At 46.9% G+C, this 18064-nt stretch overlaps 1 protein-coding gene across 1 annotated transcript in view; it reads right to left on the bottom strand.

Annotated features, from left to right (window-relative positions):
- gpr174 (G protein-coupled receptor 174) overlaps positions 1-18064 on the bottom strand; it is a 92603-nt gene that overhangs the window by 23026 nt on the left and 51513 nt on the right. The window contains exons 2-3 of the mRNA XM_063060442.1: positions 15778-15888; positions 14304-14437 (exon numbers count right to left, since the gene is read on the bottom strand). The gene's annotated coding sequence lies outside the window, so the exon portion shown is untranslated. The remainder of the gene's footprint in view (positions 1-14303; positions 14438-15777; positions 15889-18064) is intronic.

The raw sequence follows: 18064 nt of genomic DNA, 5'->3' as shown, positions 1-18064 counted from the left end.
ACTAACTGTGTCCTGGGGCCATTCTCACTGACTAACTGTTTCGTGGGGCCATTCTGACAGCACTAACTGTGCTTGGGGACATTCTCACCGCACCTTCTGTACCCTGGAGCCATTCTCACCGCATTAACTGTACCCTGGGGCCATTCTCACCACATTAAATGTACCCTGGGGTCATTGTCACCACACTAACTATACCCTGGTGCCAGTCTCACTGCACTATCTGTGACCTGGGGACATTCTCACCACACTACCTGTGTCCTGGGGCCATTCTCACCACACTACCTGTGTCCTGGGGCCATTCTCCTCACACTACCTGTGTCCTGGGGCCATTGTCACCTCGCTATCTGTTTCCTGGGGCCATTCTCACTGACCTAACTGAGTCCTGGGAACACTCTCACCACATGAACTGTGACCTGGAGCCACTCTCACCGCAGTAACTGTATCCTGGGGCCATTTCACTACACGAACTGTAACCTGGGGCCATTCTCATCACACTAACAGTGTCCTGAGGCAATTCTCACCACACTAACTGTGACCTGGGGTCATTCTCACCGCACTAACTGTACCCTGGGGCCATTCCCACTGACCAACTGTGTCCTGGAAACATTTTACAATCACTAACTGTGTCCTGGGGCCATTCTCACTGCACTAACTGTGACCTGGGGCCATTCTCACCACACTAACTGTGCCCTAGGGCAATTCTCACTGCACTAACCGTGCCCTGGGGCCATTCTCACCACACTAACTGTGCCCTGGGGCAATTCTCACTGCACTAACTATACCCTGGAGCCATTCTCACCGCATTAACTGTACCCTGGGGCCATTCTCATTGCACTAACTGTGCCCTGGGGCCATTCTCACCACACTAACTGTGCCCTGGGGCAATTCTCACTGCACTAACTGTGCCCTGGGGCCATTCTCACTGCACTAAATGAGTCCTGCGGCCATTCTCACAACACTAACTGTGTCCTAGGGCCATTCTCACCACTCAAAGTGTGTCCTAGTGCCATTCTCACTGACTTAACTGTGTCCTGGGAACATTGTCACCACACTAACTGTACCATGGGGCCATTCTCACTGCACTAACTGCTCCCTGGGGCCATTCTCTTCACACTCCATGTGCCCTGGGGCTAATCTCACTAACTGTAACCTGGGGCAATTCTCTGCACACTTACTGTACAATGGGCCATTCTCACTGAGGTAACTGTGTCCTCGGGCGATTCTCACCGCACTAACTGTACTCTGGGGCCATTTGTCACCTCACTAACTGATCACTGGGAACATTCTCGCCTCACTAACTGTGTCGTGGGGACATTCTCACATCACAAACTGTACCCTGGGGCCATTCTCACCGCACTGAATGTACCCTGGGAACATTCACGCCGCAATAACTGTGTCCTAGGAAGATTCTCTGCACACTAACTGTGCACTGGGGTCATACGCACCGAACTAACTGTGACCTGGAGCCACTCTCACTAACCCTGTCCTGGGTCCATTCTCAATACACTAACTGTATCCTGGGGTCATTCTCACCACACAAACTGTGCCCTGGGGCCATTCTCACTGCACTACCTGTACCCTGGGGACATTCTCACATCACTAACTGTGTCCTGGGGCCATTCTCACTAACTGTGTCCTGGGGCCATTCTCACTAACTGTGTCCTGGGGCCATTCTCACTGACTAACTGTTTCGTGGGGCCATTCTGACAGCACTAAATGTGCTTGGGGACATTCTCACCGCACCTTCTGTACCCTGGGGCCATTCTCACCGCATTAACTGTACCCTGGGGCCATTCTCACCGCATTAAATGTACCCTGGGGTCATTGTCACCACACTAACTATACCCTGGTGCCATTCTCACTGCACTATCTGTGACTTGGGGACATTCTCACCACACTAACTGTACCCTGGTGTCTTTCTCAGCACACTAACTGTGCCCTGGGGACATTCTTACCACACTAACTGTGCACTGGGGCCATTCTCACCACACTAACTGTGTCCTAGTGCCTTTCTCACTGACCTAACTGTGCCCTGGGGCCATTCTCACTGCACTAACTGTGCACTGGGGCCATTCTCACTGCACTAACTGTGCACTGGGGCCATTCTCACCACACTAACTGTGTCCTAGTGCCTTTCTCACTGACCTAACTGTGTCCTGGGAACATTCTCACTGCACTAAATGTATCAAGGGACAATTCTCAAGGCAGTAACTGTGCCCTGGGGCCATTCTCACTGCACTATGTCCTGGGGCCATTCTCACTGCACTAACTGTACCCTGGGGCCATTCTCACAGCACTAAATGATTCCTGGGGCCATTTCACTACACGAACTGTAACCTGGGGCCATTCTCATCACACTAACTATGTCCTGGGGCAATTCTCACTGCACTAACTGTGTCCTGGGGCCATTCTCGCTGCACTAACTGTGTCCTGGGGCCATTCTCACCACACTAACTGTACCCTGGGGCCATTCCCACTGACTAACTGTACCCTGGGGCCATTCTCACCACACTAACTGTACCCTGGGGCCATTCTCACTGACCAACTGTGTCCTGGAAACATTCTACAATCACTAACTGTGTCCTGGGGCCATTATCACCTCACTAACTATACCCTGGAGCCATTCTCACCTCATTAACTGTACCCTGGGGCCATTCTCATTGCACTAACTGTGCCCTGGGGCCATTCTCACCACACTAACTGTGCCCTGGGGCAATTCTCACTGCACTAACTATACCCTGGAGCCATTCTCACCGCATTAACTGTACCCTGGGGCCATTCTCATTGCACTAACTGTGCCCTGGGGCCATTCTCACCACACTAACTGTGCCCTAGGTCAATTCTCACTGCACTAACCGTGCCCTGGGGCCATTCTCACCTCACTAACTGTACCCTGGGGCCATTCTCATTGCACTAACTGTGCCCTGGGGCCATTCTCACCACACTAACTGTGCCCTGGGCCAATTCTCACTGCACTAAATGAGTCCTGCGGCCATTCTCACCACACTAACTGTGTCCTAGGGCCATTCTCACCACTCAAAGTGTGTCCTAGTGCCATTCTCACTGACCTAACTGTGTCCTGGGAACATTGTCACCACACTAACTGTACCATGGGGCCATTCTCACTGCACTAACTGCTCCCTGGGGCCATTCTCTTCACACTCCATGTGCCCTGGGGCTAATCTCACTAACTGTAACCTGGGGCAATTCTCTGCACACTTACTGTACAATGGGCCATTCTCACTGAGGTAACTGTGTCCTCGGGCGATTCTCACCGCACTAACTGTACTCTGGGGCCATTTGTCACCTCACTAACTGATCACTGGGGACATTCTCACATCACTAACTGTGCACTAGGGCCATTCTCACCACAGTAATTGTGCCTTGGGGCCATTCTCACTGACCTAACTGTGTCCTGGAAACATTCTCACCTCACTAACTGTGTCGTGGGGACATTCTCACATCACGAACTGTACCCTGGGGCCATTCTCACTGCACTGAATGTACCCTGGGGACATTCGTGCCGCAATAACTGTGTCCTAGGAAGATTCTCACCACACTAACTGTGCACTGGGGTCATACGCACCGAACTAACTGTGACCTGGAGCCACTCTCACTAACCCTGTCCTGGGTCCATTCTCAATACACTAACTGTATCCTGGGGTCATTCTCACCACACAGACTGTGCCCTGGGGCCATTCTCACTGCACTACCTGTACCCTGGGGACATTCTCACATCACTAACTGTGTCCTGGGGCCATTCTCACTAACTGTGTCCTGGGGCCATTCTCACTGACTAACTGTTTCGTGGGGCCATTCTGACAGCACTAACTGTGCTTGGGGACATTCTCACCGCACCTTCTGTACCCTGGAGCCATTCTCACCGCATTAACTGTACCCTGGGGCCATTCTCACCGCATTAAATGTACCCTGGGGTCATTGTCACCACACTAACTATACCCTGGTGCCAGTCTCACTGCACTATCTGTGAACTGGGGACATTCTCACCACACTACCTGTGTCCTGGGGCCATTGTCACCTCGCTATCTGTTTCCTGGGGCCATTCTCACTGACCTAACTGAGTCCTGGGAACACTCTCACCACATGAACTGTGACCTGGAGCCACTCTCACCGCAGTAACTGTATCCTGGGGCCATTTCACTACACGAACTGTAACCTGGGGCCATTCTCATCACACTAACAGTGTCCTGAGGCAATTCTCACCGCACTAACTGTGACCTGGGGTCAGTCTCACCGCACTAACTGTACCCTGGGGCCATTCCCACTGACCAACTGTGTCCTGGAAACATTTTACAATCACTAACTGTGTCCTGGGGCCATTCTCACTGCACTAACTGTGACCTGGGGCCATTCTCACCACACTAACTGTGCCCTAGGGCAATTCTCACTGCACTAACTGGGTCCTGAGGCCATTCTCACCACACTAACTGTACCCTGGGGCCATTCTGACTGCACTAACTGTGACCTGGGGCCATTCTCACCACACTAACTGTGCCCTAGGGCAATTCTCACTGCACTAACCGTGCCCTGGGGCCATTCTCACCACACTAACTGTGCCCTGGGGCAATTCTCACTGCACTAACTGTGCCCTGGGGCCATTCTCACTGCACTAAATGAGTCCTGCGGCCATTCTCACTGCACTAAATGAGTCCTGCGGCCATTCTCACCACACTAACTGTGTCCTAGGGCCATTCTCACCACTTAAAGTGTGTCCTAGTGCCATTCTCACTGACCTAACTGTGTCCTGGGAACATTGTCACCACACTAACTGTACCATGGGGCCATTCTCACTGCACTAACTGCTCCCTGGGGCCATTCTCTTCACACTCCATGTGCCCTGGGGCTAATCTCACTAACTGTAACCTGGGGCAATTCTCTGCACACTTACTGTACAATGGGCCATTCTCACTGAGGTAACTGTGTCCTCGGGCGATTCTCACCGCACTAACTGTACTCTGGGGCCATTTGTCACCTCGCTAACTGATCACTGGGAACATTCTCACATCACTAACTGTGCACTAGGGCCATTCTCACCACAGTAGTTGTGCTTGGGCCATTCTCACTGACCTAACTGTGTCCTGGAAACATTCTCGCCTCACTAACTGTGTCGTGGGGACATTCTCACATCACGAACTGTACCCTGGGGCCATTCTCACCGCACTGACTGTACCCTGGGGACATTCGCGCCGCAATAACTGTGTCCTAGGAAGATTCTCTGCACACTAACTGTGCACTGGGGTCATACGCACCGAACTAACTGTGACCTGGAGCCACTCTCACTAACCCTGTCCTGGGTCCATTCTCAATACACTAACTGTATCCTGGGGTCATTCTCACCACACAAACTGTGCCCTGGGGCCATTCTCACTGCACTACCTGTACCCTGGGGACATTCTCACATCACTAACTGTGTCCTGGGGCCATTCTCACTAACTGTGTCCTGGGGCCATTCTCACTAACTGTGTCCTGGGGCCATTCTCACTGACTAACTGTTTCGTGGGGCCATTCTGACAGCACTAAATGTGCTTGGGGACATTCTCACCGCACCTTCTGTACCCTGGGGCCATTCTCACCGCATTAACTGTACCCTGGGGCCATTCTCACCGCATTAAATGTACCCTGGGGTCATTGTCACCACACTAACTATACCCTGGTGCCAGTCTCACTGCACTATCTGTGACCTGGGGACATTCTCACCACACTAACTGTACCCTGGTGTCTTTCTCAGCACACTAACTGTGCCCTGGGGACATTCTCACCACACTACCTGTGCACTGGGGCCATTCTCACCACACTAACTGTGTCCTAGTGCCTTTCTCACTGACCTAACTGTGCCCTGGGGCCATTCTCACTGCACTAACTGTGCACTGGGGCCATTCTCACTGCACTAACTGTGCACTGGGGCCATTCTCACCACACTAACTGTGTCCTAGTGCCTTTCTCACTGACCTAACTGTGTCCTGGGAACATTCTCACTGCACTAACTGTGCACTGGGGCCATTCTCACTGCACTAACTGTGCACTGGGGCCATTCTCACCACACTAACTGTGTCCTAGTGCCTTTCTCACTGACCTAACTGTGTCCTGGGAACATTCTCACTGCACTAAATGTATCAAGGGACAATTCTCAAGGCAGTAACTGTGCCCTGGGCCCATTCTCACCGCACTAACTGTGCCCTGGGGACATTCTCACCTCACTAACTGTACCCTGCGGTCATTCTCACATCACTAACTGTGCCCTGGGGTCATTTTCACTGCAATAACTGTACCCTGGGGTCATTCTCACCACACTAACTGTGCACTGGGGCCATTCTCACCACACTAACTGTGTCCTAGTGCCTTTCTCACTGAACTAACTGTGACCTGGAGGCACTCTGACTAACCATGTCCTGGGGCCATCCTCAGCACACTAACTGTACCCTGGGGTCATTCTCACCACACTAACTGTGCCCTGGGACCATTCTCACCACACTAACTGTGCCCTGGGGCCATTCTCACTGCACTAACTGTGTTCTGGGGCCATTCTCACCACACTAACTGTACCCTGGGGTCATTCTCACCACACTAACTGTACCCTGGGGACATTCGCACTGCAATAACTGTGTCCTAGGAAGATTCTCACCACACTAACTGTACACTGGGGTCATATGCACTGAACTAACTGTGACCTGGAACCACTCTGACTAACCATGTCCTGGGGCCATCCTCAGCACACTAACTGTACCCTGGGGTCATTCTCACCACACTAACTGTGCACTGGGGCCATTCTCACCACACTAACTGTGTCCTAGTGCCTTTCTCACTGACCTAACTGTGTCCTGGGAACACTCTCACTGCACTAAATGTATCAAGGGACAATTCTCAAGGCAGTAACTGTGCCCTGGGCCCATTCTCACCGCACTAACTGTGCCCTGGGGACATTCTCACCTCACTAACTGTACCCTGCGGTCATTCTCACATCACTAACTGTGCCCTGGGGTCATTTTCACTGCAATAACTGTACCCTGGGGTCATTCTCACCACACTAACTGTGCACTGGGGCAATACTCACTGCACTAACTGTGCACTGGGGCCATTCTCACCACACTAACTGTGTCCTAGTGCCTTTCTCACTGACCTAACTGTGTCCTGGGAACATTCTCACTGCACTAAATGTATCAAGGGACAATTCTCAAGGCAGTAACTGTGCCCTGGGCCCATTCTCACCGCACTAACTGTGCCCTGGGGACATTCTCACCTCACTAACTGTACCCTGCGGTCATTCTCACATCACTAACTGTGCCCTGGGGTCATTTTCACTGCAACAACTGTGCCCTGGGGTCATTCTCACTGCACTAACTGTGCCCTGGGGTCATTCTTACTGCAATAACTGTGTCCTGGGGTCATTCTCACATCACTAACTGTGCCCTGGGGTCATTTTCACTGCAACAACTGTGCCCTGGGGTCATTCTCACTGCACTAACTGTGCCCTGGGGTCATTCTTACTGCAATAACTGTGTCCTGGGGTCATTCTCACATCACTAACTGTGTCCTGGGTCCATTCTCACTGCAGTAACTGTGACCTAGGGCCATTCTACAATCACTAACTGTGTTCTGGGGCCATTCTCAGCGCACTAACTGTGTCCTGGGGCCATTCTCATCACACTAACTGTACCCTGGGTCCATTCTCACTGCAGTAACTGTGACCTAGGGCCATTCTACAATCACTAACTGTGTCCTGGGGCCTTTCTCACTGCACCAACTATGCCCTGGGGTCATTCTCACTGCACTAACTATGCCCTGGGGTCATTCTCACTGCACTAACTGTGCCCTGGGGTCATTCTCACTGCACTAACTGTGCCCTGGGGCCATTCTCACTAACTGTGTCCTGGGGCCACTCTCATCATACTAACTGTGTCCTGGGGCCATTCCCACATCACTAACTGTGTCCTGGGACCATTCTCAGCGCAGTTACTGTGTCCTGGGGCCATTCTCACTGCACTAACAGTGATCTAGAGCCATTCTACAATCACTAACTCTGTCCTAGAGCCATTCTCACCACACAAACTGTGTCCTAGTGCCATTCTCACTGACTAACTGTGTCCTGGGAACACTCTCATCGCACGAACTGTACCCTGGGGCCATTCTCACCACACTCCATTTGCCCTGGGGCCATTCTCACTAACTGTAACCTGGGGCAATTCTCTCCACACTTACTGTACAATCGGCCATTCTCACTGAGGTAACTGTGTCCTCGGGTGATTCTCACCGCACTAACTGTACTCTGGGGCCATTCTCAACTCACTAACTGATCACTGGAAACATTCTCACATCACTAACTGTGCACTGGGGCCATTCTCACCATAGTAATTGTGCCTTGGGGCCATTCTTACTGACCTAACTGTGTCCTGGAAACATTCTCACCTCACTAACTGCGTCGTGGGGACATTCTCACATCACGATCTGTACCCTGGGGTCATTCTCACCGCAATAACTGTGTCCTAGGAAGATTCTCACCACACTAACTGTGCACTGGGGTCATACGCACCGAACTAACTGTGACCTGGAGCCACTCTCACTAACCCTGTCCTGGGTCCATTCTCAATGCACTAACTGTATCCTGGGGCAATTCTCACTGCACTAACTGTGCCCTGGGGACATTCCCACATCACTAACTGTTTCTTGCGGCCATTCTCACCACACTAACTGTGTCCTAGGGCCATTCTCACCACTCAAAGTGTGTCCTAGTGCTATTCTCACTGACCTAACTGTGTCCTGGGAACATTGTCACCACACTAACTGTACCATGGGGCCATTCTCACTGCACTAAATGTGTTCTGAGTCCATTCTCTCCACACTAACTGTGTTCTGGGGCCATTCTCACCACACCAGCTGTACCCTGGGGCCATTCTCACTGCACTAACTGCTCCCTGGGGCCATTCTCTTCACACTCCATGTGCCCTGGGGCTATTCTCACTAACTGTAACCTGGGGCAATTCTCTGCACACTTACTGTACAATCGGCCATTCTCACTGAGGTAACTGTGTCCTCGGGCGATTCTCACCGCAATAACTGTACTCTGGGGCCATTTTTCACCTCACTAACTGATCACTGGGAATATTCTCACATCACTAACTGTGCACTAGGGCCATTCTCACCACAGTAAATGTGCCTTGGGGCCATTCTCACTGATGTAACTGTGTCCTGGGAACATTCTCACCTCACTAACTGTGTCGTGGGGACATTCTCACATCACTATCTGTACCCTGGGGCCATTCGCACCACAATAACCGTGTCCTAGGAAGATTCTCAGCACACTAACTGTGCACTGGGGTCATACGCACTGAACTAACTGTGACCTGGAGCCACTCTCACTAACCCTGTCCTGGGTCCATTCTCAATGCACTAACTCTACCCTGGGGCCATTCTCACTGCACTACCTGTGCCCTGGGGACATTCTCACATCACTAACTGTACCCTGCGGCCATTCTCACTGACTAACTGTTTCGTGGGGCCATTCTGACCACACTAACTGTGCTTGGGGCCATTCTCACCGCACCTTCTGTACCCTGGGTCCATTCTCACTGACTAACTGTGCCCTGGGTCCATTCTCACTGACTAACTGTGCCCTGGGGCCATTCTCACTGCACTAACCGTGTCCTGGGCCATTCTCACTGCACTAACTGTGCCCTGGGGCCATTCTCACTGCACTAACTGTGCCCTGGGGCCATTCTCACTGCACTAACTGTTCCCCAACAAAGGACGAATGAGGGAAAAAAAACCTATCAGATACTTACCTTGCCCAAGCCTGATGGCCAAAATCCCTCCAACACTCTCCCACTCACAGAATGACTGCTCCTCTTGCCCCTGCCTTATTTTTATTCTCCATTCTAATGAATTCCATTCACTGATTGTGTGCTGTCCAACTCCCAACTTGCCTCGAATTGCTGCCTTTTTTAATCTTCAGCCACGAACCTGAGTGAAATTGCCTCTTCTTCTCGTGCTCCCACTCACTAATTGGGCGTTGTCCATGTATAGAGTTTTTTTAGACCAATTGCACAGAGTACAGTCAGGTATGGTGAGTAAGAGGAAAGATAAGTATGGCTAGGCAAGAGAACCTTGGATGCTGACAGAGGTGATGAATTTAGTCAGCATGTAAAAGAATTGTAGGTAATGCTTGGGAAGCTACAATCAAATCAAGCCTTTTATAAAGAATCCAGAAAAGAAGGGAATTAGGAAAACCAGGCAGGGCCATTAAAGTCCTCGGAGAGTAGGATTAAAGAGAATCCCAAGGCATTCTATACATACATCAAGAGTAAGAGGATGACTAGTGTGAGGGTAGGAGCACTAAAGGATAAAGGGGGAATATTTGCTTGGATAAGGAGAACATGGGTGAATGCTTCATAAGAACTTTACATCAGTATTTACCAAGGAGAAGGACAGGGAGGATAGGGAGATCAGTGCTGAGCATGTGATAAGCAGGGGCAATTCAAGCTAAAGGAGGAGGTAGCGTTAAAGTGCATTCAGGTGGAGATGTCCACAAGCCTTGATGGGATATACCCCAAGTACAGAGATTATCAATATCTTTGTGTCCTCTCCAGCCAGGGATGAGATTCTGGAAGACTGGGTGAGTAGCTAATGTGGTTCCATTGTTCAAGCAGGGAACAAGGAGAATCCTGGAATTCTCCCTGGTGAGACCAGTGAGTCTCACGTCAGTGGTGGGGAAGTTAGTGGAGAGAAATCTTAGGGAGAGTCAGCATTGCTTTGTAAGTGGTAAGTCGTGTCTTACTTACTTGATATGAGTTTTTTGACGAGGTGATGAGGGTGATTGATGAAGGTAGAGTTATGAATGTTGTCTACATGGATTTTTAGTAAGGTGTTTGACAACGTCTCTCATGGGAGGTTCATCCAGAAGATTAAGGCACATGGGATCCAAGGTGAATTAATCGTTTGGATTCGGAACTGCGTTGCCCATAGAAGACAAAGGTTAGTGGTCGAGGAGACTTATTCTAGCAAAAGTTCTGTGATTAGGCATATTCCACACTGGGACTTCTGCTATTTGTGATGTACATAAATGACCTGGATGAAAATGTAGATGGGTGAGTTATTAAGTTTGCAGATTGTATGAAGATTGGTGGTGTTGTGAATAGCATAGTACACTGGCAAAGAATATAACAGGATATAGATCAGTTGCAGATGTGGGCAGAGAAAAGGCAGATGAAGTTTACCTGGTCAATTGTGAAGTGTTGCACCTTGGTAGGTAGGATGCAAATGGACAGTACACTGTTAGGGGGAAGATCCTTAACAGTGCTGATGAGCAGAGAGTTCTTGGGGTCCAAGTTGATAGGTCTCTGAAAGCGGCGACACAGGTTAAAAGGGTGGTTAAGAAGGCATATGGGATGCTGCCTTTAGTAGTCAAGTCCTTGAGTTCAAAGGTCAGGAAGTTATGTTGCAGCTTTATAAAATTCCAGTTGGCTACATCTGGAGTATTGTATACAGTTCTGGTCACCTCATTATAGGAAGGGTGTAGAGGCTTTGGAGAGGGTGCAGAAGAGGTTTACTATGATGTTGTCTCGATTAGAGGGCATGTAGTTTAATGAGAGGTTAAACAAACTGAAGTTGTTTTCTCTGGAGTACTGGGGGCTGAGGGGAGATCTGATAGAGGCTTTTAAGATTATGAGAGGCATTGATGGAGGAGACAGACTTTTTCCAATGGTTTAAATGTCTAATACCACAAAGCACGTATTCAAGGTGAGAGAGGGTAATTTCAAAGATGATGTGTTGGGCAAGTTTTTTTTTACACAGAGTGGTGCATGTCTGTAATGTGCTGCCCGGGTGGTGGTAGAGGTGAATATGTTAGGGACTTTTTTAAGAGACGTTTAGATAGACACATGAATGTAGGACAATGGAAGGATATGGACATTGTGTAGGCAGAAGAGATTAATGAGGCATTTGATTACTTATTGAATTGGGTTAGCACAACATTGTGGCCTGAATGGCCTGCTCCAGTTCTACGTTCTACCTTCTATCAGAATGAGACTTACAACAAAGGAAATGCACTTGCATTCTTATGGGAAGTGCACTTGTGGGAATCCAGGAAATAAATTAACAGAGAGTATCTTCCTTTGCCAGGAGTGAGGTACCAGAAGACAGGAAGGTCATTAATTTATTTAAGATATTCTGCAAGGGCCTGCCAGGGAACTACAGGCCAGCGAGCCAACATCAGTGGTGAGAAAGATACTGGAGTGGATTCGGAGGAATAGGATTTTTTTTTATACTTGGAAAAGTAAGGATGGGTTAGGATGATCACAATGAATTTGAGTGTCTGACAAATTTGATAGAGTTTTTTGAAGTGGCGACAAAGAGAATTGACAAGGGCAGGGCCATAAACATTCTCTACATGGAAATGAGATTGGTATTTGACAATTTCAAATGGATATGAGCTGGGTACACTGTTGTTTGTACATCAATGAACTGCCTGACAATGTTGTTTATAGTAAGTTTGCACATGGCACCAGAATTGACCAGAAATGAAGTGAGTAATGTAAATTTACAAGTTGATCTCGATCAACTGAGGAAGTGGGCCAGGAAAAGCAAATGGATTTTAACTTGCAAATGTGTGAAGTGTTACATTTGGTAAGTTAAACTAGGGAAGAAGATAGACACTAAATGGTAGGCACCTGGGGTGTGTTGTAGAACAGAGAAACATAAGTTTCAGTTTCCTGTAAGTACAGGTAGACAGGATGTTGAAGAAGGAGCTTGGTAGCTTGCTTCATTGGGCAGGGCAATAAGCACAAGAGTTTCAGTATCCTGTACAAGATATTTGTGAGATCTCACTTGGAATATGATATGCACTTCTGTTTGCCCAGCTATAGAAAGGTGGTTTTGTACAGAAAAGGGTACAGGAAAGACTTATGAGGATGTTACTGGGATTAGAGGATTTGAGTTACAGAGAGAAACTGGATAGCTGGTATTTTTTTCCTTGGGTATAGGATGCTGAGTGATGGCCTTTTTATAACATAATGAGGGGCACAGATAAAATGAATGGTCCAAAGGAATAGTGCTTATCCAAGAGGTGAAAGGGGTCAAATCTAAGGGTCGTTTTTTTATCACACGGAGGGTGATGCGTATGTGGAAAGAACTGCCAGAGGGAGTGGTAGAATCAGATAAAGTTACAATGTTCAAAGGTAATTTGCACACATACATGGATTGGAAAGACTGAGAGGAATATGGGCCAAAAGCAGGGCAGTGGGAGTAGCTCAAGTGGATGAGTTGGGCTTACTGACCTGTGTCCTTGCTTCAGGAATCTGTGGCTCCAGAGTAAATATTGGAAACACAGTCATGGGGGGACAGAAAGAAGAAAAGCAGAAGGCAGAAGTGAGGAAATGACAGAAGCTTTATGAATGTGATTAGAGGAAGAAGATTACAGAAAGGTGTTAAAAAAATTGCAGAACTAGTACCTACCATTCTAGAAAAAAATATATTGGTTTCTAAGCCTTGAAACTTTTGAATTCCATATTGAAGGATGAAGTTTTTAATGGGCTCATCAGACTTTAAAAGGTTAGAAAAATAGGGTCACTGCCTGACACATTGGGGCTGATTTAGCACTGAGCACTCTCAGATCACTACTGGCTTCCAAAAATAAACTCAACTTGCTGCTAGCAATCTTTCCAAGGAAGAAGCTGGAAACAACAATAGAAGCCACAAAAGATTTAAGGAACTTGTTCTGCCAGCTAACTCGAGCTTCTTAGCCTATTCTTTCAAACACCATGAAACCAAACACATCGTTTCCCCCCCCCCCACCTCAGTACTTCTCCCCCCTTTTCTTTCTTCCATGGGCTACTTTCCTCTCCTATCAGACTTCCCCTTCTCCAGCCCTGTATCTGTTTCACAAATCAACTTTCCAGCTCTTTACTTCACCCCTCCCCCTCCCGGTTTCACCTATCACCTTATGTTTCTACCTTCCCTCTCCTCATCTTTTAACTCTACTCCTCATCTCTTTTTTCTCCAGTCCTACTGAAGGGTCTCAGACCAAAATGTTGACTGTACTCTTTTCCACAGATGCTGCCTGACCTGCTGAGTTCCTACTGAATTTTGTGTATGTTGCTTGGAGTTTCAGTGTCTGCAGATTTTCTCTTGCTTGTGACTGAAATGCTGTTTCAGAATATTCCTGAGAAATTCTAGAAACATTCATTAAATGTTTACTAACTTAATACTTAAAGATTTTAAGTCTTAGAAAGATTAGCAAATTATTTTATTGCAAAAACATATCAGAAATTAATTTTATGTGAATAAACACTTACCCGAAGCTTATGGTAATTCCCTTCCATTCCACCTCAGGGGTAAAAAATAGTTGTGCCTCCTTCTTTATGCTGATGCATAGTTGTTCAGTGAGTTTGGAAGTTGCATAGGAAGCAGCAAACTCTTGTGCTGAGATCTACAAAGAAGTATCAGTCAGATTGCAGCCTGTTTCCCACATTTCTCCGCCCATTCACAAAACTTGCTGAGAGCCACAAGGTAGTGATTTTGAAAGCTGGCCCATCAACTAACTTTTCAGAAATATCAGTTGACAGCTTTTCCTTCTCTTTCTATCTATCATTTTCCAGTCTGCAAACTATCAGCATCTACTTAAGTACATTTGAAGTATATGTAGTATTTGAAGCGGAATTGTAAGAACAATTTGTAAAGATTGAAATTGTCACAAATAGCAAAAGGTATTTAGAGATTATTTTTGTAAAATTAAAATTGCTACCAACAGTTAAATTTGCATCCTGTTTAATGAGACATACTCTGACCAAAGTTTATGTTGAGTTTTCTCCTGCACTGATCTTCATCTGAGTTCTTGAATTATTCTTTACAAAACAAGTTGTATAAATTGCATTCTTGTTTATTCTTCAATTTTTAGGGGGAGTTCCTTAAAGAATAACAAAGTAAATAGTAAAATAAATTGTTGATAGTTCACTTTATGACGGTGATCAAAATCATGGTTTCTAGTTATATTTAAGAAAAATAAGCAATGAAAATCATTGCCCAGATCTTTAGTCCATAATTCGTGAGATTGTAAAACATTACAGGAACAAGCCCTTCAGCTTATGATATCTATGTTGACCATGATGCCAGTTTAAACTGTCTGCACATGGTCTATATCTCTCCATTCCCTACCTGTTCATGTGCCTTTCTGATTACCTTTTACACATTCCCTGTAATATCTGCTTCCACCACCTCCCTCGGTAGCACATTTCAGTCAAATCTATATCTGCATAAAAAGAACTTACCTTATAAATCTTTAAATTTACCACCAGCAACTTAACTCCATGCTTTCTAATATTTGATATTACCAAAAAAGATTCTGGCTTTTTACCCTGTCTATGGATCTCATAAATTTATATGCTTGTATCAGTTTGCTCCTTAGTCTCCAACTCTCTAGAGAAAACAGCTCAAGCTTATCCAACTATTTATTCCCTTTAGCTAATACTACCTAATCCAGCAAACTCTTAGTGGAACATCTGTCCCTTCTCCAAAGCTGCCCTGATCTTCCTGTACTGTAGTTACCAGAACTGCACACAATATTGTAAACTTTGCCTTATCATTATTTAATACGGTTGCAACACGACTTTCTGACTTTTCTACCCAATGCCCCAACCAATGAAGATAAGTTCACAGTGCACTAGTTTTACCACCCCACTTATCTGTGTTGCCAATTTAAAACTTTACAAGTACTGGGAAATTATGGACACATAAGATATATAAGAAATTTCATTTATTGGCACAACTTACTCAGTATTGATTAGCATTTGTTGGCCCTGATATGGATTGTTGTCTCACTTTGTTCTCATCAAAGGATTTCAGGCTTGGTTTCACAATATAACTTCTGCTGAGTGTGGTTATCTAAAGAACACCAGAAAAAAAACTTATTATTTAAAATATATACTTTAGATGGTAACATAAACAAGTCTATATTGTTTTGCCATGTTCCCGTCACCTAATTATCAGTGCTGATTCATTTTGACTGTTTTTCCAAGGTTTTGATTTTATACAAATTTGTTAGCTATGTGATCTTATAACTGTTGTGCCCAAATACAAATAATGGCTTTTTTAAGAGGAACGTGACTGGCCAGTGGGCTCACCTTGGTTGATGATATTAGTCCATAGAGAAGCTCCTGCATCCAATGATCTTTGATCTTCTCCCTCCCCACCCCCTATTATTACCTTTCCTTTCAATCCGTTTTCACTCATTGTGCATCTTGCCTTTCGTTAAATGAATCATTGCTGTCTGCCATGGCCACTCCATGTATCAGGATGCTCCTTCTGGAGAACCAACGTTGGGACGTACACTCAGTGGCCACATTACTACATACCTCCTGTTTATGGTCTTCTGCTGCTGTGGTTCATCCACTTCAAGTTTCAACATGTTCAGAGGTGCTCTTCTGCACACCACTGTGGTAACATGAGTTACTGTTTGAGTTACTGTTGCCCCCCCTGCCAGCTTGAACCAGTCTGGCCATTCTCCTCTGACCTCTCACATTAATAAGGCATTTTCACCCACAGAACTTCCACTCACTGGATGTTTCCTGTTTTTTGCGCCATTCTCTGTAAGCTCTGGAGACTGTTCTTGTTGAAAATTCCAGGAGATCAGCAGTTTCTGAGATATTCAAACCTCTCCATCTGGCACCAACAAACATCAATTGATCAAAGTCACTCAGATCACATTTTCTGGATGTTTCATCTGAACAGCAACTGAACCCCTTGACCATGTCTACACGTTTTTGTGCTTTGAATTGCTGCCACCAGATCAGCTGATTAGATATTTAGAAACATAGAAACATAGAAAATAGGTGCAGGAGTAGGCCATTCGGCCCTTCGAGCCTGCACCGATATTTATTATGATCATGGCTGATCATCCAACTCAGAACCCCGCCCCAGCCTTCCCTCCATACCCCCTGACCCCTGTAGCCACAAGGGCCATATCTAACTCCCTCTTAAATATAGCCAATGAACTGGCCTCAACTGTTTCCTGTGGCAGAGAATTCCACAGATTCACCACTCTCTGTGTGAAGAAGTTTTTCCTAATCTCGGTCCTAAAAGGCTTCCCCTCTATCCTCAAACTGTGGCCCCTCGTTCTGGACATACCCAACATCGGGAACAATCTTCCTGCATCTAGCCTGTCCAATCCCTTTAGGATTTTATACGTTTTAATCAGATCCCCCCTCAATCTTCTAAATTCCAACGAGTACAAGCCCAGTTCATCCAGTCTTTCTTCATATGAAAGTCCTGCCATCCCAGGAATCAATCTGGTGAACCTTCTTTGTACTCCCTCTATGGCAAGGATGTCTTTCCTCAGATTAGGGGACCAAAACTGCACACAATACTCCAGGTGTGGTCTCACCAAGGCCTTGTACAACTGCGGTAGTACCTCCCTGCTCCTGTACTCGAATCCTCTCGCTATAAATGCCAGCATACCATTCGCCTTTTTCACCGCCTGCTGTACCTGCATGCCCACTTTCAATGACTGGTGTATAATGACACCCAGGTCTCGTTGCACCTCTCCTTTTCCTAATCGGCCACCATTCAGATAATAACCTGTTTTCCTATTTTTGCCACCAAAGTGGATAACTTCACATTTATCTACATTAAATTGCATCTGCCATGAATTTGCCCACTCACCCAACCTATCCAAGTCACCCTGCATCCTCTTAGCATCCTCCTCACAGCTAACACTGCCACCCAGCTTCGTGTCATCCGCAAACTTGGAGATGCTGCATTTAATTCCCTCATCCAAGTCATTAATATATATTGTAAACAACTGGGGTCCCAGCACTGAGCCTTGCGGTACCCCACTAGTCACCGCCTGCCATTCTGAAAAGGTCCCGTTTATTCCCACTCTTTGCTTCCTGTCTGCTAACCAATTCTCCACCCACACCAATACCTTACCCCCAATACCGTGTGCTTTAAGTTTGCACACTAATCTCCTGTGTGGGACCTTGTCAAAAGCCTTTTGAAAATCCAAATATACCACATCCACTGGTTCTCCCCTATCCACTCTACTAGTTACATCCTCAAAAAA

The sequence above is a fragment of the Mobula hypostoma genome, chromosome 10 (genome assembly GCF_963921235.1).
Source record: "Mobula hypostoma chromosome 10, sMobHyp1.1, whole genome shotgun sequence".
Taxonomy (NCBI): domain Eukaryota; kingdom Metazoa; phylum Chordata; class Chondrichthyes; order Myliobatiformes; family Myliobatidae; genus Mobula; species Mobula hypostoma.
The sequence above is the reverse complement of the archived record's forward strand: the minus strand, read 5'-3'. Positions and strand labels throughout refer to the sequence as shown.